Below are 17,401 nucleotides of genomic sequence, written 5' to 3' on the forward strand. Positions count from 1 at the left end.
AAAAGTCTTGATCGGACTGACTCCGATGGGGATCCTCCAACACTCAAGTCAGTTTCCAAGCCACAGATGGGAAGGAGTGAGTGTAGGAAAGAATGCCGTACCTTGGGTGTCCCCTTTGGGTCCTCTTTTGTAAGCGAGGATGGCAGACCATTTTTAGGATATTCGCTGGCCGATTCTGGCATATTGTGGTGAGATTGTTGACCGTAATCCTAGCGATTGGGTCACCTGCATTATCTATTTTGAAGCCAGTTGGGATACTTTTGAATTTGAGACAAATGCACAGGCGAGATTTGGCTAACTTTGGCAACTTCGACTCCCGCTAGCTTCAGCCTAGAGTATCTCAAAGTGGTCCCATAAACGGAGATGCTAGAGCTGGGAGGTGGTTTGGATTGGTTATGCTATTGTGGGGCTTAAAATCGATTGGTGAAGTGTGGGTCAGGGACTAAAGTAAAGATCCATCGGGGTTGAAGCTTGGATCGGGCTATACATTGAATGGCTTCTTCCTTTTGGCTCTTTGCTGGTTCTGAAGAGATTCATTTCCTTTTAGGATCGAGTACATCCATCATCTATGGTGTTTCCGCACCAATCTGTCATGCTCCTCCATAGGATCTCCGGCTAGTCTATGGCGATATATGTTATTGAGGCTAGAGACCGAAGTTTCTTAGAGTCTGATGCTCCACTTGAACACCCAACGGGCCTTGACATTTGTCTTTCAGTGGCACCTATCTACCAACTCATGTCTTCGGCCTGAAGTATAGATCAACCCCCAACATATGCCCTTTACTCTCGAGTCCTGTATGGACGCAGAGAGTATGTGAGTTCTGAATAGCTGAAGACATGGCATCGCTATAATCGAAGTGACATTTGTAACCTTTGGGTGAGTTAAGGAGTTGCATTCGTAGGCAATCATGAGTGCAGAAGATGGAGTGATGTTGCTCCTTGAATTAATTTTGATGATTATAAAGCATTTGAGGAGATTACTAATGATTTTGGCTTGAAAAAAGATTTATTATATTTCAAAGGCAAAATCGTAATTTTATCAGACCTGATTCGGAAGCCTCAAGAGTAAGAATAAAAGATGTGTAATCTATTGAAGATAATTTCAATATTTTTGAAAGTATATTTTGTAAGAAAATCAGATTTATATTTTTGAGTCGACCCCATAAGTCGACTCATGGCTAAAAGGACTGAACGACATGCAAAATTTTTGGGCTGGCACACTCTGTGAGTCGACCCCATGAGTCGACCCCTTGGCATGAGTCGATCCTATGAGTCGACCTCTGCTACTCTGCAGGCCAAAATTACAGAACAGTCATTTTCTGCTCTTTTCCACAGAGGTTGACCCCATGAGTCAACCCATGAGCATGAGTCGACCCTATGAGTCGATTTCTGTGATGAAAAATTTCTGCAACAGCTAGTTTTTAATCCGTTTTGATTGTATTTAATGCTCATTTAATGTGCTCTAACGGCTCTATTTCAGCCCAGATTACTCTCTACCATTATTTGAAGTTATAAAAGGTACTTAAAGGAGGGAATCAAAGAGAAAGAAAGAGATTTGAAAAAGGTTCTTCAAGCATTCATTTCAATCCTAAGCAAGAGCCCACTTAAAAAGGTCAAGAAGCTTTTATTTCAAGTTCACCAACTCCTCAAGAGCTCATTCAAGTCTTCAACTACCTTGAAAAAATCAGAAAGAACTTCCTTCTAATTGTGTAAAGTGTATTTAAAGCATTATTTGCTCATTAAAGGAGCTACATTTGTACTTTTATGTGATTAACTCCTATACTCTATTTTTGAGTTATTTATTTTATTTTGGAAGGAATCTAAAATGTGGAAAGATTGATCCGAACCTTGAATCAGATTGTATTGGGTTGGTTTGTACCCGAGAAATAAGTGTTCTAGCTTGGGATAGCTAGAGTCGGAGGTTCCGACATTGTATTCGGGTTGAATACAGTCTTGTGGATTTAAATTCTCAAGTAGGAGCTTGGAGAGTAGATGTAGGTGCAAGGTTGGCACGAACCATTATAAATCTTCTTGTTTGTGTTGTGCTTATTTGCTCTCCTTTTAAATTTCTTTATCCTCTTGCATTCTTGCATCCAACTTCTATACCTTGCATAAATTATACTCTCCATACTTATCTTGCTCATTGTTAAATAATCTTCATAGTTGTAAGTTAAGTTTAAATTTTTTTTTAAGAAGCCCAATTCACCCCCCCTCTTGGGTTGCATAGCTAGGCAACAAGTGGTATCAGAGCTCAGTGCTCTAGCCCTACTTTGATTTAACCATCAAAGAGCTAAAGATCTATGGCAACTCAAGTTGGCACTTCTCTAGCCGAGGGGCAGTCCACAAACCGACCTTCACTTTTCAATGGGTCAAACTATACTTATTAGAAAGCTCGGATGAAAATCTTTATTCAAGCACTTGACTATGATATGTGGAGTATCATAGTAAACGGACCACACACACCCACTAAATTAATTGATGGTATGGAATCAATCAAACCCGAAAAAAAATGAGATGAGGTTGATAAGAAAATGGCTCAACTAAATGCTAAAGCCATGAATATTTTGTATTGTACTCTAGATGCTAATGAATTCAATCATATTTCAACATGCATGTCTGCTAAGAAAATATGAGATAGATTAGAAGTAACTCATGAAGGAACTAATCAGAAGGAATCTAAAATTAACATGCTTGTGCATAAATATGAACTTTTTAAAATGGAGCATGATGAATCTATTACTGAAATGTTTACTCATTTTACTGATATTATAAATGATCTAAAAAGTCTTGATAAGTCTTATTCTAACAGTGATCTCGTGAGAAAGATTCTTAGGTCCTTATCAAGAACTTGAGAAGCCAAAGTGACGCCTATCCAAGAAGCCAAAGATCTGAACATCCTACCCTTGAAAGAGCTTCTAGGATCACTGATGACACATGAGCTGAGTATGAAACAACATCAAGAAGAAGAAGTCAAAAAGAAGTGGACAATCGCCCTCAAATTCATGGCTCAACTTGATGAAGAAACTGATGATACAAAAAATGAAGAGCAGGATGAAGAAATGACTCTCATTACTATAAGGTTTAAGAAGTTTTTGAGGAAAAGGAAACAAGGGATGAGGAAGAGGCCACCCATAAAAGGGGAACACAGCAAAGAGAAAGATAAGGAGCAACCCCTTATTTGCTATGAATACAAAAAACTGGGATACTTTAAGTCTGAATGCCCATAACTGAAGAAGGATCCCAAGAAGTACAAGAAGAAGGCCATGATGGCTACATGGAGTGGAAGTAATAAGTTAAGCTTCGAAGAAGAAGATTCAAATGAACAAGCCAAGTTGTGCCTTATGGCACATGAAAATGAGGTAAGTTCTGAAACTTCTATTGACTTTACCTTTGAAGAACTTCATGAAGCTTTTTATGATTTAATTGATGAACTAAAGAAGCTAGGGATAAAGAATAAAGAGTTAAAATTAAAGAATCAATACTTACTAAAACAAAATGAGAGTATTTCTAATGAAAAATCAATCCTGTCTCAAAAAAATCTGAACTTAAAAGATGAGATTGCCAAGCTAAAATCAATGGTTGAAAAATTCAGCTTAAGTTCAAATAAACTTAATATGATACTTGAAAATCAAAAGACCGTTTATGATAAAGCTGGTCTTGGCTATAACCCCTTAAAGAAACAAAAGTTTCTAAAAAATATCTATGTAAACTCTTCAAGCAACAAGTTTTCAAACATTACTTGCTTCAAATATGGTAGAGTAGGACACAAGTCATACACTTGTTTCTCTAATAAATCCATAAATTCTAACGTAAAGAAAATATGGGTTCCAAAAAGAACTATTGTGACTAACCAAAAAGGATCCAAGAAAGCTTGGGTACCTAAAGTAAAAACTTGACTTTTGCCTGTAGGTGTGTCTAGCATCCCAAGGAGCAAACCAAAAATGATATCTTGATAGTGGATGCTCGAGATACATGACTAGTGATGAATCCTAATTCTTCACACTTGATGCTAAGAATAGAATGATGGTCACCTTTGGAGACAATGGCAAAGGAAAGATCATCGGTATAGGTAATATTGGTATCACTCCCTCTAAGTATATTGAAAATATTTTATTAGTAGATGATTTAAAATATAATTTATTAAGTATCAGTCAATTTTGTGATAAAGGATACAAAGTTATTTTTGAATCTTCTGTTTGCATAGTAACTAGTCCTATTAATGAAGGCATTAAATTTGTTGGGCATAGACATGGTAATATTTATATAATAGATTTGAATGATCTATCCAAAATAAACATGCAATGCCTAGTAGCCTTGAATGTCCAGATTAATGAGACTAGTTGGCTTTGGCATCGTAGACTTGTACATATTAGCATACATTCACTTTCAAAACTCATTAAGAAAGAATTGATTATCGGTTTACCCAAATTGAACTTTGAAAAGGATAGAATTTGTGATGCATGTCAACTAGGTAAATAAATAAGAGTTTTATTCAAATCTAAAAATATTGTTTCAACTTCTAGGCCATTAGAACTATTGCACATAAATTTATTTGGACCTACTAGAACTACTAGTCTAGGTAGAAAATGATATGGTTTTATAATTATTGATGATTTCTCTCATTTTACATGGGTCTTCTTTTTGGCACATAAGGATGAAACTTTTCATATTTTCTCTAAATTTTATCGAAAAGTCACAAATAAGAAAAATTTTTCAATTCAAAATATTCAAAGTGATCATGGAACCAAATTTAAAAATCAGGATTTTGAAAAGTTTTGTGATGAAAAAAGAATTGGCCACAACTTTTCGGCACCTAGGACATCCCAACAAAATGGGATAGCATAAAGAAAAAATAGAACTCTTGAAGAAATGGCCCGTACCATGCTATGTGAAAGCATCCTTCCAAGATACTTTTGGACGAAAGCAATTAACACGGCATGTTACATATTAAACTATGCTTTAATTAGATAAATTTTAAAAAAAATTTCCTATGAGCTTTGGAAAGGAAGAAAATCAAACATTGCATATTTTCATATTTTTGGTTGTCGATATTTTGTGTTAAACAATGGTAAAAAAAGACTAGAAAATTTTGATGCAAAATTCGATGAAGTAATTTTTCTTGGTTATTCTCTTCTAGTAAAGCCTTTAGAGTTTTCAACAAAAGAACCTTAGTAGTAGAGGAGTCAATACATGTTGTCTTTGATGAAACTAACGATCTTCCTTCAAGAAAGAATGAAGGTATTGATGATGCAGATCCTCTTATAGAAGAGATGAAGGAGATCACTCTAAAAGATTCAACCATTCAAGATGATGAAGAACATGAAGATAAATAGGATGAAGAAGGTGAAGAACAACAAGAATAATCTCAAGATATAAATGATCTACCCAAAGAATGGAGGTATGATCACAATCATCCCAAGAAACTAATCATTGGTGATCCTACACATAATGTAAGAACTCGTTCCTCACTTAGAGATGCATTCAATCATTTTGCTTTTGTCTCTCATCTTGAACCTAAAATCATAGACAAAGCTGAAAAAGATTATAATTGGATTAATACAATGCAAGAAGAACTTAATCAATTTGAAAGAAATAATATATGAACTTTAGTATCAAGACCTAAAAATTATTCAATAATTGGCATAAAATGGATATATAGGAATAAATTGAATGAACATAGAAATGTAATAAGAAATAAAGCAAGATTGGTTGCAAAAGGTTATAATCAAGAAGAAGAAATTGATTTTGATAAGACCTTTGCACCTGTTGCTAGATTAGAAGCAATTAGACTTCTACTTGCATATGTTTGCTTTATGAATTTTAAGTTATTTCAAATGGATGTCAAAAGTGCTTTTATAAATGGATATATTGCTGAAGAAGTTTATATAGAACAACCCCCAGATTTTAAAAATCATACTTTTTCTAATCATATTTTTAAATTAAATAAAGCTCTATATGGTTTAAAACAAGCACCCAGGGCTTGGTATGAAAGGCTAAGTAAATTTTTACTTAATAATAATTTTTTAAGAGAAAATGTAGACACAATCCTTTTCATTAAAAAAAATCAAGATGATATATTAGTTATATAAATATATGTTGATGACATTATTTTTGGGTCTACTAATGAAACTCTTTGTCAAGATTTTGCAAAGCTTATGCAGGGAGAGTTCGAGATGAGCATGATGGAAGAACTTACATTCTTCCTCGGACTCCAAATCAAATAAATAAAGGAAAGAATCTCCATCATCCAAAGCAAGTACACAAAAGAATTACTCAAAAGATTTGGAATAGAGAACTCCAAAGCAATTGGCACATCCATGAGCCCATCATGTAAGCTTGACAAGGACGAAGAAGGTAAAAGTGTAGACTTAAAATTTTATAGAGACATGATTGGTTCTCTATTATATTTAACTGCTAGTAGACCTGATATTATATTTAGTGTTTGTTTATGTGCTCGCTTTCAATCAAATCCAAAAGAATCACACTTGAATGTAGTTAAAAGAATCCTTAGATATTTAAATGGTACACAAACTCTAGGATTATGGTATTCTAAGGACTCATTAATTGACTTAATAGGATATTCAGATGTCGATTTTGCTGGATGTAGATTAGATAGAAAAAATACTAATAGAACTTATCAATTTCTTGGAGTTAACCTAATCTCTTAGTTTAGCAAGAAACAAAATTCGGTAGCACTGTCTACGATCGAGGTCGAATACATTGCAGCCGAAAGTTGTTGTGCTCAAATCTTGTGGATTAAGCAATAACTCAAAGATTTTGGTATCAAACTCAATGAAACCCCCATAAGATGTGATAACATTAGTGCAATAAATCTCACTAAAAATCCAATTCAGCATTCTAGATCAAAACATATTGAAATCGGACATCATTTCATAAGAGAACATGTCCAAAATAAAGACATAATTTTTGACTATGTTTGTACTGAAAAATAATTAGCTGACATCTTTATCAAGGTCTTAAGTGAAGATAAATTTTGTGAAATTAGGAGAGAACTAGAAATTCTTGATCCATCAGCTTAAGTATCTCTCTGATTTCAAGGTCTCAATGTCAAAAATTCATTTAGCTCAATTCTCATCTTTTCTTAAGAGCTCAAAAGCTCAAAACTATCATTCACATGATCAATTTTTTTTGGATAAACATCTTTCTCCTAATATTTCAAATTTTTTCAAAATTATTTCATCATTTTTCTGAATTTCTCTGTGCCATGAGTCGACCCCTAGAATCGATCCTAGGATAAACTTGTAATTATGACAAAATCCTTCGGACGCTCTCTTTTTGTTGAAAATTCTCCTTGAGCCGACCCAACTCTCCGCCTTCTTCCTTCCACCGAACCAAAGGTCTCCCTCTCTTCTTCCTCAAATCCAAGATTTCCCTCAAAATTCCTCTCCCACCGACTCTCACACTCCAAATCGCCCACTTAGGAACCAAGTTCCTTCCCTTCTCCTTCTTCATTTGGAGTGAATCGAGCTTACCCTAGACTCTACCCGTCTTCTCCAAATCGGCACATCACTTCTCCAAAATCTTTATTTTTCCACTAAAAACCCTTCATCTCTTCCTCATATTTGCTCTCCTAAGTTCCGTGCTAGTCCTGCCTGTGCAAATGGCTCCCAAGATGAAGCTTCCACAGAGGAGAAAATCCATTCGCGGGTTGGAGGAAAGTGTGCGTCGAAAGAGACTAGCAACCGAGACTACTTCTGCTTCAAACCCTGCTCCTGGTTCAGCTTCAGCTTCAACCCGATCACCAATCAGCCCTAGTAAGGTACCCCTCTCTGATAGGAAAGTAGAATCCAAAAAAAATATTGATTTCAGATTTTTTGAAAAAGAAAGGTTCACCATTGGATCAAAGATTAAGGACCAAAGATGGAAATTTTACTGCTCCTTAAAAGAAAATACATATATCAATCTTGTCAGAGAATTTTACCTAAATTTGGGGTACAGTAATGAAACAGTGAAATCCACAGTGAAGGGTGTAGACATTAGCCTAGATCTTGTGCTTTTGGGGTAGATACTTCATTTACCATGTGAGGGGTATACCAACATGGAGCTCCCAATTAAAGAGGAAGGAATAAATATTATTCTAGGGAGAACCTTCACTGAAAGTCTGAACAAATTAGAGACAAAGATTCTTTCTATTGAGATGAGACTGCTACACCACATGGTAACCAAATTATTTTTTTCTAGAAATGGTAGATACGATCTTCTTTCTAGTAGGGACATCTGTATTATGTACCATGTGATCACACAAACCCCCCTGAACCTCCCTACATTGATGTTTGAAGCCATGAGAGAGACCTTGAACAGGTCCAAGGCACACTTGCCTTTTGGTATGGCTCTCACCTTAGTTTTTAGGAGGTTTGGAGTTAGTTTTGAGGGGGAGGCTGTAGCGAGACTATCCCACTCCGACACTATCAACCGTCACACATTGCACCGTATGAGATTTTCTAAAACTGATGGTGGTTGGATAAAAGGTGTGGAAGAGAGAGCTGAGGATAGAGCAGAGGAGGAAGGACCATCCTCACCCCTTCGTGATCACAGAGCAGTATCTTCAGATATTCAATTTGTATCTGATCATGAGACTGGCCCTTCAGAGTCTGTGAGGAGGTATACTTCAGCTCCACAGTCAGAGAGCAGGGCACATCCTTCAGAGCTCTGATTGGTAGATGATCAGATTGAGATGATGTCCCAACGTGTAGCCTCCATTTTATCTCAGTAGTTTGCCACTTCAGTCTTTGCATAGAGATCGATATCTCAGGATGTATCTAATCAGACACTGATCCCTCATATTTTCACTATTTTTCAGATGATTACTGATTAGTCGGTACGCATTGAGCAGCTTGAGGGTTGTATATTGAGACTGACTGGTAGAGTACTTGACTTGCAGGGACAAGTGTTAGCTCTAGCCCATCCACAGCCGCATGAGAGCATCATAGAGATCTCAGACCTATCTGCAGAGGCGGCCAGACTTCGAGAAATTTTAGAGAGTGGTTTTGACTTCTTGAGGAGAGAGATCAAGGACTCTAGTGAACATGCTTCTACTCAGTTCAGTGCCCTGATGCAGTCTGTCTCGAGAGATTTGAATCTTCTGGACACCATCAGACTCTCACTTGTAGCTCAGTCCATAGCTTCTCAAGCTTCAAGATCTTCTCACCCCTCTACTTGTGCTGGCACCTCTACCCGTGGCCGAGGCAAATGCGGTCGAGGTCGAGCTCGTGGACATGATCCTACATCTCCTCACCCTATCTCTGATTCATCAGACTCTGATCCTTCCAGCGATGACATCTATTAGATCCAGTGTAATATGTCCTTTCTTTTATTTTTATCTAGGATCTATCTTGTGGGCTATGTAATGTGTTGACTGATTGACTCTTGGATAGTTTCTATTTATGAATTTTGTATTCTAAGTTGACTCATATGTATTGAAACACCTATGTATTTAGTCACTTTTTGAATATATATATAGATACTTTGACCTTCAATAAATGTTTATGAATGTGATCAAATTGAATTGCTTTTAATTATGAGATATAAAAAATAACTTATATTTATGTTGTGAAATACTATTAATTGCAATATCTTCTAAATGAGCAAATTGGTATATCTTTAATGTTTGCTATATTGAGGGGGAGTAAAATAATAAGCAATAGAGAAATAAGCAATCAAAGAAGGGGGCTAAAGAAGTAAAATTGATCCCATCAAAAAGGAGAAATAGAGAAAATATGTCCTTAAAAAGGAGAGTAGAGAATCTTAATTGATGCTGTCAAAAAGGAAGAGTAGAGAATCAAAATCAAGATTGAGCAATAAGCAATAAATCAAGATTGAGCAATAAGCAATAAAGAATGAGTAATAAGTAAATTGTTAAGCAAACGGACACGTGTCAAAGAATCAAAATCATCACCTTTTTTTTTCCAAGCAAATGAACTTATAAGCAAATTTTAAATTTTTAGCAAATTTCAAATTTATCTTCAAACTACTTATGATGTATTTCATTCAAATACTTGACTATAATATTTAAGTAATGTATCTTCATAAATTTGAAATTCATGTTCAATACTTTGTATATGCTTTTGCTCAAGTGTTTTGTTATCATAAAAAAAGATAAGATTGTTGCTCCTTGAATTGATTTTGATGATTATAAAGTATTTGAGGGGATTACTAATGATTTTGACTTGAAAAAAGATTTATTATATTTCAGAGGCAAAATCATAATTTTATCAGACCTAATTCGGAAGCTTCAAGAGCAAGAACAAAAGATGTGTAATCTATTGGAGATAATTTTCATATTTTTGGAAGTATATTTTATAAGAAAACCAGGTTTATATTTTTGAGCCGACCCCATGAGTCGACTCATGGCTAAAAGAGCTGAACGGCACGCAAAATTTTTGGACTGGCACACTTTGTGAGTCGACCCCATGAGTCGATCCCTTGGCATGAGTCGATCTCTGCTGCTCTGCAGGCCAAAATTACAGAACAGTCATTTTCTGCTCTTTTCCACAGAGGTCGATCCCATGAGTCGATCTATGAGTATGAGTCGACCCTATGAGTCGACCCTTGTGATGAAAAATTTTCGTAACGGCTAGTTTTTAATCCGTTTCGATTGTATTTAATACTCATTTAATATACTCTAACGGTTCTATTTCAGTCCAGATTACTTTCCATCATTATTTGAAGTTATAAAAGGTACTTAAAGGAGGGAATCAAAGAGAAGGAGAGATTTGAAAAAGGTTCTTCAAGCATTCATTTCAACCCTAAGCAAGAGCCCACTTAAAAAGGTCAAGAAGCTTTTATTTCAAATTCACCAACTCCTCAAGAGCTCATTCAAGTCTCTAACTATCTTGAGAAAATCAGAAGAAGCTTTCTTCTAATTGTGTAAAGTATATTTAAAGTATTATTTACTAATTAAAGGAGCTACATCTATACTTTTATGTGATTAACTCCTATACTCTATTTTTGAGTTGTTTATTTTGTTTTGGAAGGAATCCAAAATATAGAAAGATTGATCCGAACCTTGAATCAGATTGTATTGGATTGGCTTGTATCTGAAAAATAAGTGTTCTAGCTTGGGATAGCTAGAGTCGGAGGTTCCGACGTTATATTCGGGTTGAATATAGTCTAGTGGATTTAAATTCTCAAGTAGAAGCTTGGAAAGTGGATGTAGGTGCAAGGTTGGCATCGAATCACTATAAATCTTCTTGTTTGTGTTGTACTTACTTGCTCTCGTTTTAAATTTCTTTATCCTCTTGCATTCTTGCATCCAACTTCTACACCTTGCATAAATTACACTCTTCATACTTATCTTGCTCATTGTTAAATAATCTTCATAGTTGTAAATTAAGTTTAATTTTTTTTTTTAAGAAACCCAATTCATCCTCTCCTCTTGGGTTGCATAGCTGGGCAACAAGCGGCAAGCAATAATCGAGGTGGTATTGCACTTTATTTCTGACACTGATCATTAATGGGTTGACTGATTGTTTTTGCTGACTTATCAAAGTATGCTAGATGTCACTCATCGGATAGTCGGATAAGATTTTGTATCTGAGCAATTTTATTTTTCCATCCATAAATGGGGGCTGGCCTCTCTTATCTTCTCTTTCACACTTCCAGATTCCCCTTAGCTCCCCTCCTTCTTTGGCCAATTTTCTTTCTTCAAAAGTTCCTCCGATCGTCCTCTTCAATCTTTCAAAAAGCTTAAATCCAACCTCGAGAAGTGTGCCACTATCCTCTGACAGTAGATGTCACGATCAGCATTAAAGGTTTTCTGGCCGAAGTCGACCTTCTCCTGAAAAAAAGCTTCAGAAGCTCGGAAGGTTGCCACCACCACCCGATCGGCCTCGGTAATCCAATCCTCCATTTTCTTTGTTTCGGCAGCCTGATCTGCCACCTTTCTCTCTATCTCGATAGCTTTGGATTAGGCCTCCCACCATTTTTCCTTCTTGAAAACCAAGGCGCTCTCCATCTTCACCTTTGAAGCTTTGGCTTCCTTCAGTGCCTCTCGTAGGCGAGCGGCTTCAGTCTCAACAGCTTTCGCCTTAGACCTAGCTTCAGCAACTCCAGTCCTTGCTTGAGTCTCAGAAATTTCAGCCCTCTCATGCTTCTTGTATGCCTCTGCCAACTCATCCTCAAGATCCTTTATCTGGTTGATAATAGCAGCAGCATAAAGACCCGTCTGCATCCAAAGAGAGAAGAAGTCAATTCAAAAAGAAAAAAATGATGAGAAAAAATAAGATAAAGAAGAGACACACCTGGATCAAATAAGTAACTAGCTGCTTTTACTGTCGTGCGGGGCTCTCCTCATCAATTTTTTTCAAGTCGGAGTCAGATAGCATCCTTCAGAAGGCATCGTGGGCAGTCTTCCAATCATCAAAAAATTTTTCTGAAGATGGCAACGTCGAACCTTGCCTCCACTCCACAGATGCCCCCACAGAGTCCGATCCTACTAGGACAGAATTGACCTGGGAAGTAAGAGGTGCAGTTAGTTTCGAGGGTCAAGACTGAATCGAAAGAGCCAAAATAACTCCCAACTGAGTAGGAGTTGGAGCGAACACCTTCTTCTTGTGCCCCTCACTCAAAATCTTTGGCTTTTTCTGGATCCCAATGGTAGACGAGAGTGGTGCCTCCTTCTTCTTTACGGAACCCTTCTTCAATTTCTTTAATTCCTCAGATATCATTTCTACAATGAAAGACAAATTAATGCTTATGAAAAAGGAGGAGAAAGGAAACATCTAACGTCCTAAAAAGGATGGGTAAATCACCTTTAGGGTTGGACGGGCTGAGACCAGCATCAAAAAAAGCTCACTCCGATAACAACTCCTTTAGCGAAGGAATTTAGTATTTCTTCAAAGTTGCGAAGCATTTTTGGTCCTCATCCCGAAGCTTCGAAACCTGAAGAGAAGAGTCCCTCGGCTGACCCCAGTAAGGGGGCCTCCATTTCTTAATAAAGGGTCTCGAAATGAAAAAGAAGCGGTCTTTCCAGTTGTAGATCGAGGATGGAGCTCCTTTTCCATAGGACCTTGGCCTTCTTGGAGGGGAGACATACTACCAATCATCGGTACATCTCTTAAGGATATAAAAATATCGAAAAAGTGGAATAGTGGGTTGAAATCTGATCAAAAAACAAAAATTGACGAAGCCAATGATAAAATGAAAGGAATTAGGAATGACCAAACAGAGAAAAATATTGAAGAAGCAAAAAAGTTCAATAACAAATGAATGCAAAGGTAACATAACCTCTACCTTGAGGGCTTCTTCATATAGATCAATCATACTGGGAGGGAGATTACTAGTCCTACCACCATACCCAGGAGACTCAAGTTCAAAAGAAATTGAGATTCTGTATCAGGCACGGATACGAACTAGGTCTTCCGAGCCCAGCCTAGATCCAATGGTATCTGGTGCAAAGGATGATGCCATGTCACATCCTGCATCCAAACCGATGGGAGTTCCTTCCGAAGAAGATGATTTAGAAGATCAGCTCTCATTAATACTCCTGGAATCGATCATCGAAAAAGTTCTATAAAATTGAAAAGATAGGAAACCAAAGGAAGAAAAGAGGACCAATCTGTGATTATGCAAGTAGGGACGATAGGCTGTAGAAGAGTCGTCGGTGGCCTGGGAAGACTGAAGAGGACAATCAGAGGAACTTTCAAAGAAAAAAAATTGGCTAGAGGGAATCCGAAAGTGTGAAAGAGAAGATAAGGGAGGCCAACCCCCATTTATGGATAAAAAAATAAAACTGCTCGGATATGGAATCCCGTCCAGCCGTCCGATGAGTAAAATCTAGCATACTCTGATTGGTCAGCAGAAACAGTCAATTGTCCCATAAATGATCAGTGTCAAAAATGAAGCACAACATCGCCTTGATTATTGCTTGCCACTCCATCTTTTGCACTCATGATTATCTATGGATGCGACTCCTCAACTCATCCAAAGGTTCCAAATGTTACTTCGGTTATAGCGACACCGTATCTTCTATTATTTAGAACTCATATACTTCCTTCGCCCATACTGAAATCAGGAGTAAGGGGCATGTGTTGGAGGTTGATCTGTACTTCAAGCTGAAGACATGAGTCGGTAGACAGGTGCCACTGAAAGACAGATGCTGAAGTCCATTGGGTACTCAAGTAGAGCATCAGACTCTAAGGAACTTCGATCTCTAGCCTTCATAACATATATCGCCATAGACTAATCAGAGATCCTATGGAGGAGTATGACAGATTGGTGCGAAAACATAGTTAGTCTATGGTGAAGTATGACAGATTGGTGCGGAAACACCATAGATGACAGACATACCTGATCCCAGAAGAAAAACAAATCACCTCAAAACCAGCAGAGAGCCGCAAGGAAGAAGCCATTCAATGTGCAGCTCAATTTAATCTTCGACCTCAACTGACCTTTACTTCAGTCCTTGATCCACACTTCGTCAACTGGTATTAAGCCCCGCAATAGCATGACCAACCCAAACTGCCTCCCAGCTCTAGCATCTTCATTCATGGGATCACTCTGAGATACTTTGGGCCGAAGTTGCCAAAGTTAGCCAAATCCTACCTATGCATCCATCTCAAATTCAAAAACATTCTAGCTGGCTCTGAAATAGATAAGGCAGGTGCAACCACTTAATCGTAAGGATCACAGCCGACAATCTCATCACGATACATCAGAAGCAGCCAGCGAATATCTTAAAAACGGCCCGCCATCCTCACTTACAAAAGAGGACCCAAAGGAGAACCCCAAGTTATGACATTCTTTCCTACACTCGCTCTTTTCCATCTGTGGCCTACAAATTGACTTGAGCATCGAAAGATCCCTATCGGAGTCAGCTCTGGCCAGGACTTTTATTGTAGGTTCGTTTCGAAGAGGCCACACCACTCCAGTAGACTCCGACCGACGGATAGATTTCAGCATCAACAGTACTTATGATTGGATTTAAATGGATTTAGAATCTTAGTCCGATAAAAAGCTAGGACTTAAATATTGGCGTATGTAAAGATTTGTGCAAGAATATATTTAGCCTCATATCAACTATGTATTAGATAGATCTTAGATATTTATATAGAGTCAAAGAACTTAAATGATACCTTTCGATAAATTTTTTTGCTGAGGTCATATTGTGCAAAAAGAAAATAATAGATAATAATGAGTAGAAGATTGGAGTTGTGAATAATGAGTGATGCATGTCTCAAATGGGACATTGAAGTTGGAAAACAAATTTTGCAACCAAAGAGTTGCTGATATAGACTAGAGTCCTTTAAAGATTGGAGAAAGTTGTTTAACGATTGGATTTTTTAATTTTTGACCTTTTATTATAGTGAAAAAACCCTTCCGCTTAACATCACTCTTTCCTACCTTGCATATGCCTCCTCCCGCACCTTGCCTTCTCCTTGTAGCTTGCGGCTTATATCCATTTTTCTCCACGGATGCTTGCCATTGCCCTCATCACCTAGCTCTCGTTGCTCAAGTCCACATCATTCTCATCCTTGAGGCTTTACTCTCATCATCATCCTCGCCCTCCAGGCAATTATAATTATAATGTTTTCTTCCTTGTCCTCGCCCATGGCACCACCATTGTTTTCTACATGCCACTTCCAAAACTTGATCAACTTTGTTCAATACATATCTTACATGGGCTAAGGTTATATCTCATGCTTCCACACAATCTTCTCTTATGCACTGAAACAAGTTCCGTGGACTCGTAAATGACTTCAATCTACTCTTTCATTTGGTGGTAGTGGTCATTTATGAATTTCAGCTTGCTGTCCATCTTCTTTCACAAGTCTAGCTAAAATGATTTACAAAATTAATCTCCTCTGATTCAAGTGTCGATGAAATCTCATGAAATCTTACATATCTAAAAAGGTTGTAAGCATCAATCTTACATATCTAAAAAGGTTGTAAGCATCATCTACTGCATCAACTTTCTTAAAGAATGGAAAAGAAGATGTCATCTTAGAGAATCAATCCTCCATCATGTAGATGAGTCAAACCCCTAAGCAATTCAAATGAGCTTGTAAGTTGTGAATAGCAGATCAATTCATTCTCATTTATCTTTTTGGAGACTAATTGAACAAAATTATTGTGGTGTAGAAGGGAGAATATCATTAGTCCTATATTGATTATAAGTCAAGAAGGACTTTGACATATATGGCTATAGGATGGGACCTTATCTTGTCTCTTTTATGAAGCATCTTTTGAAAGATAAAATCATTAAGCCCCGTGCCATAGTGTTAGAGGCTGAAGCGGACAATACTTTATATACATAGAAGTGAAGATCGATCTGTCCGAGCCATGAGCTCTTGATTGCAATGTTGGTGCTGAAGGATCAATGTATCTCCGATGGACTGTATTACACCTAACTCTCATAATCTTGCCCAAAGTTCCCCTTGACTAGGGGGAAGCTATGTAATAATTAGCCAACTCTAAAAAACTGCGGATCTTCAAAATATTGATTGAATGACTCGACTTAACGATGACTTCTATCTTATTTGGATCAATTGAAATGACATCCTTTTATATCATATGCCCCAAAAATGCCATCCTATTTAACCAAAATTCATATTTCTTTAATTTTGCATATCACATGCCCCAAAAATGCCTAATAGATGGCCCCAATTTGAGTTGGGTTGGCTGAGCTAGTTGGGTGTCATATTATCTTCTTAAAAATTTTGTAACCAGTCAGCAAAAAGAGAATGGCAGAATTGATCATTTGTTTTCCTGCTGTACAGGTCCTCTTAATATCTAAGATAGCCAGGAATCCGGTGCATATTTTGGTATTTATAGATTGTTCTAGGAAATTTAACATTTCCTGGCTTTGGATTGGAGTTACTAGATAACAGGGCCAAGTATCCGGTCCTTGATTTGTTTGTGCCTTCTGAATGATGCGGAGCTGTTCATTTTTGATGTGGTTGCATGAAACTAAAATAACTTTCAATTATATAATTCTAATCCTGGCTTTTGTCATCATTGTTATTCTATTTTTCCACCAAGGAAAACGATGAGGCTGCCGCTTCTTATTTCACAGAAATGATGGAAAAGTACCTGTATCGAACACTCTAACAAAACCAACAAGTATAGTATGTGTGTATATAAAATAATAAATTTATCATTTTCAAAATATTATATTAATCATATAATTATAAAATAATTTATATCAATAAAAAGTTAATATATTTTTGTATATTTTTGAAATTTAAAATTAAAATCCGTTGATTTAAAATGGATTTGGAACTTTTCTCTCGTGTACCCAATAAAATTTTATAAAAAATATTTATTTTTTACAAAAAATTGCATATATATACATATAATGAGAGGAGATGGAGATTTGAATTTCTTTGGATGGTCGTACCACATGTTTAACCAGGAACGACAGCTCAATGTTCGGACAAATTGA

Source organism: Elaeis guineensis, chromosome 12 (genome assembly GCF_000442705.2).
Source record: "Elaeis guineensis isolate ETL-2024a chromosome 12, EG11, whole genome shotgun sequence".
In the NCBI taxonomy this organism is placed as follows: Eukaryota; Viridiplantae; Streptophyta; class Magnoliopsida; order Arecales; family Arecaceae; genus Elaeis; species Elaeis guineensis.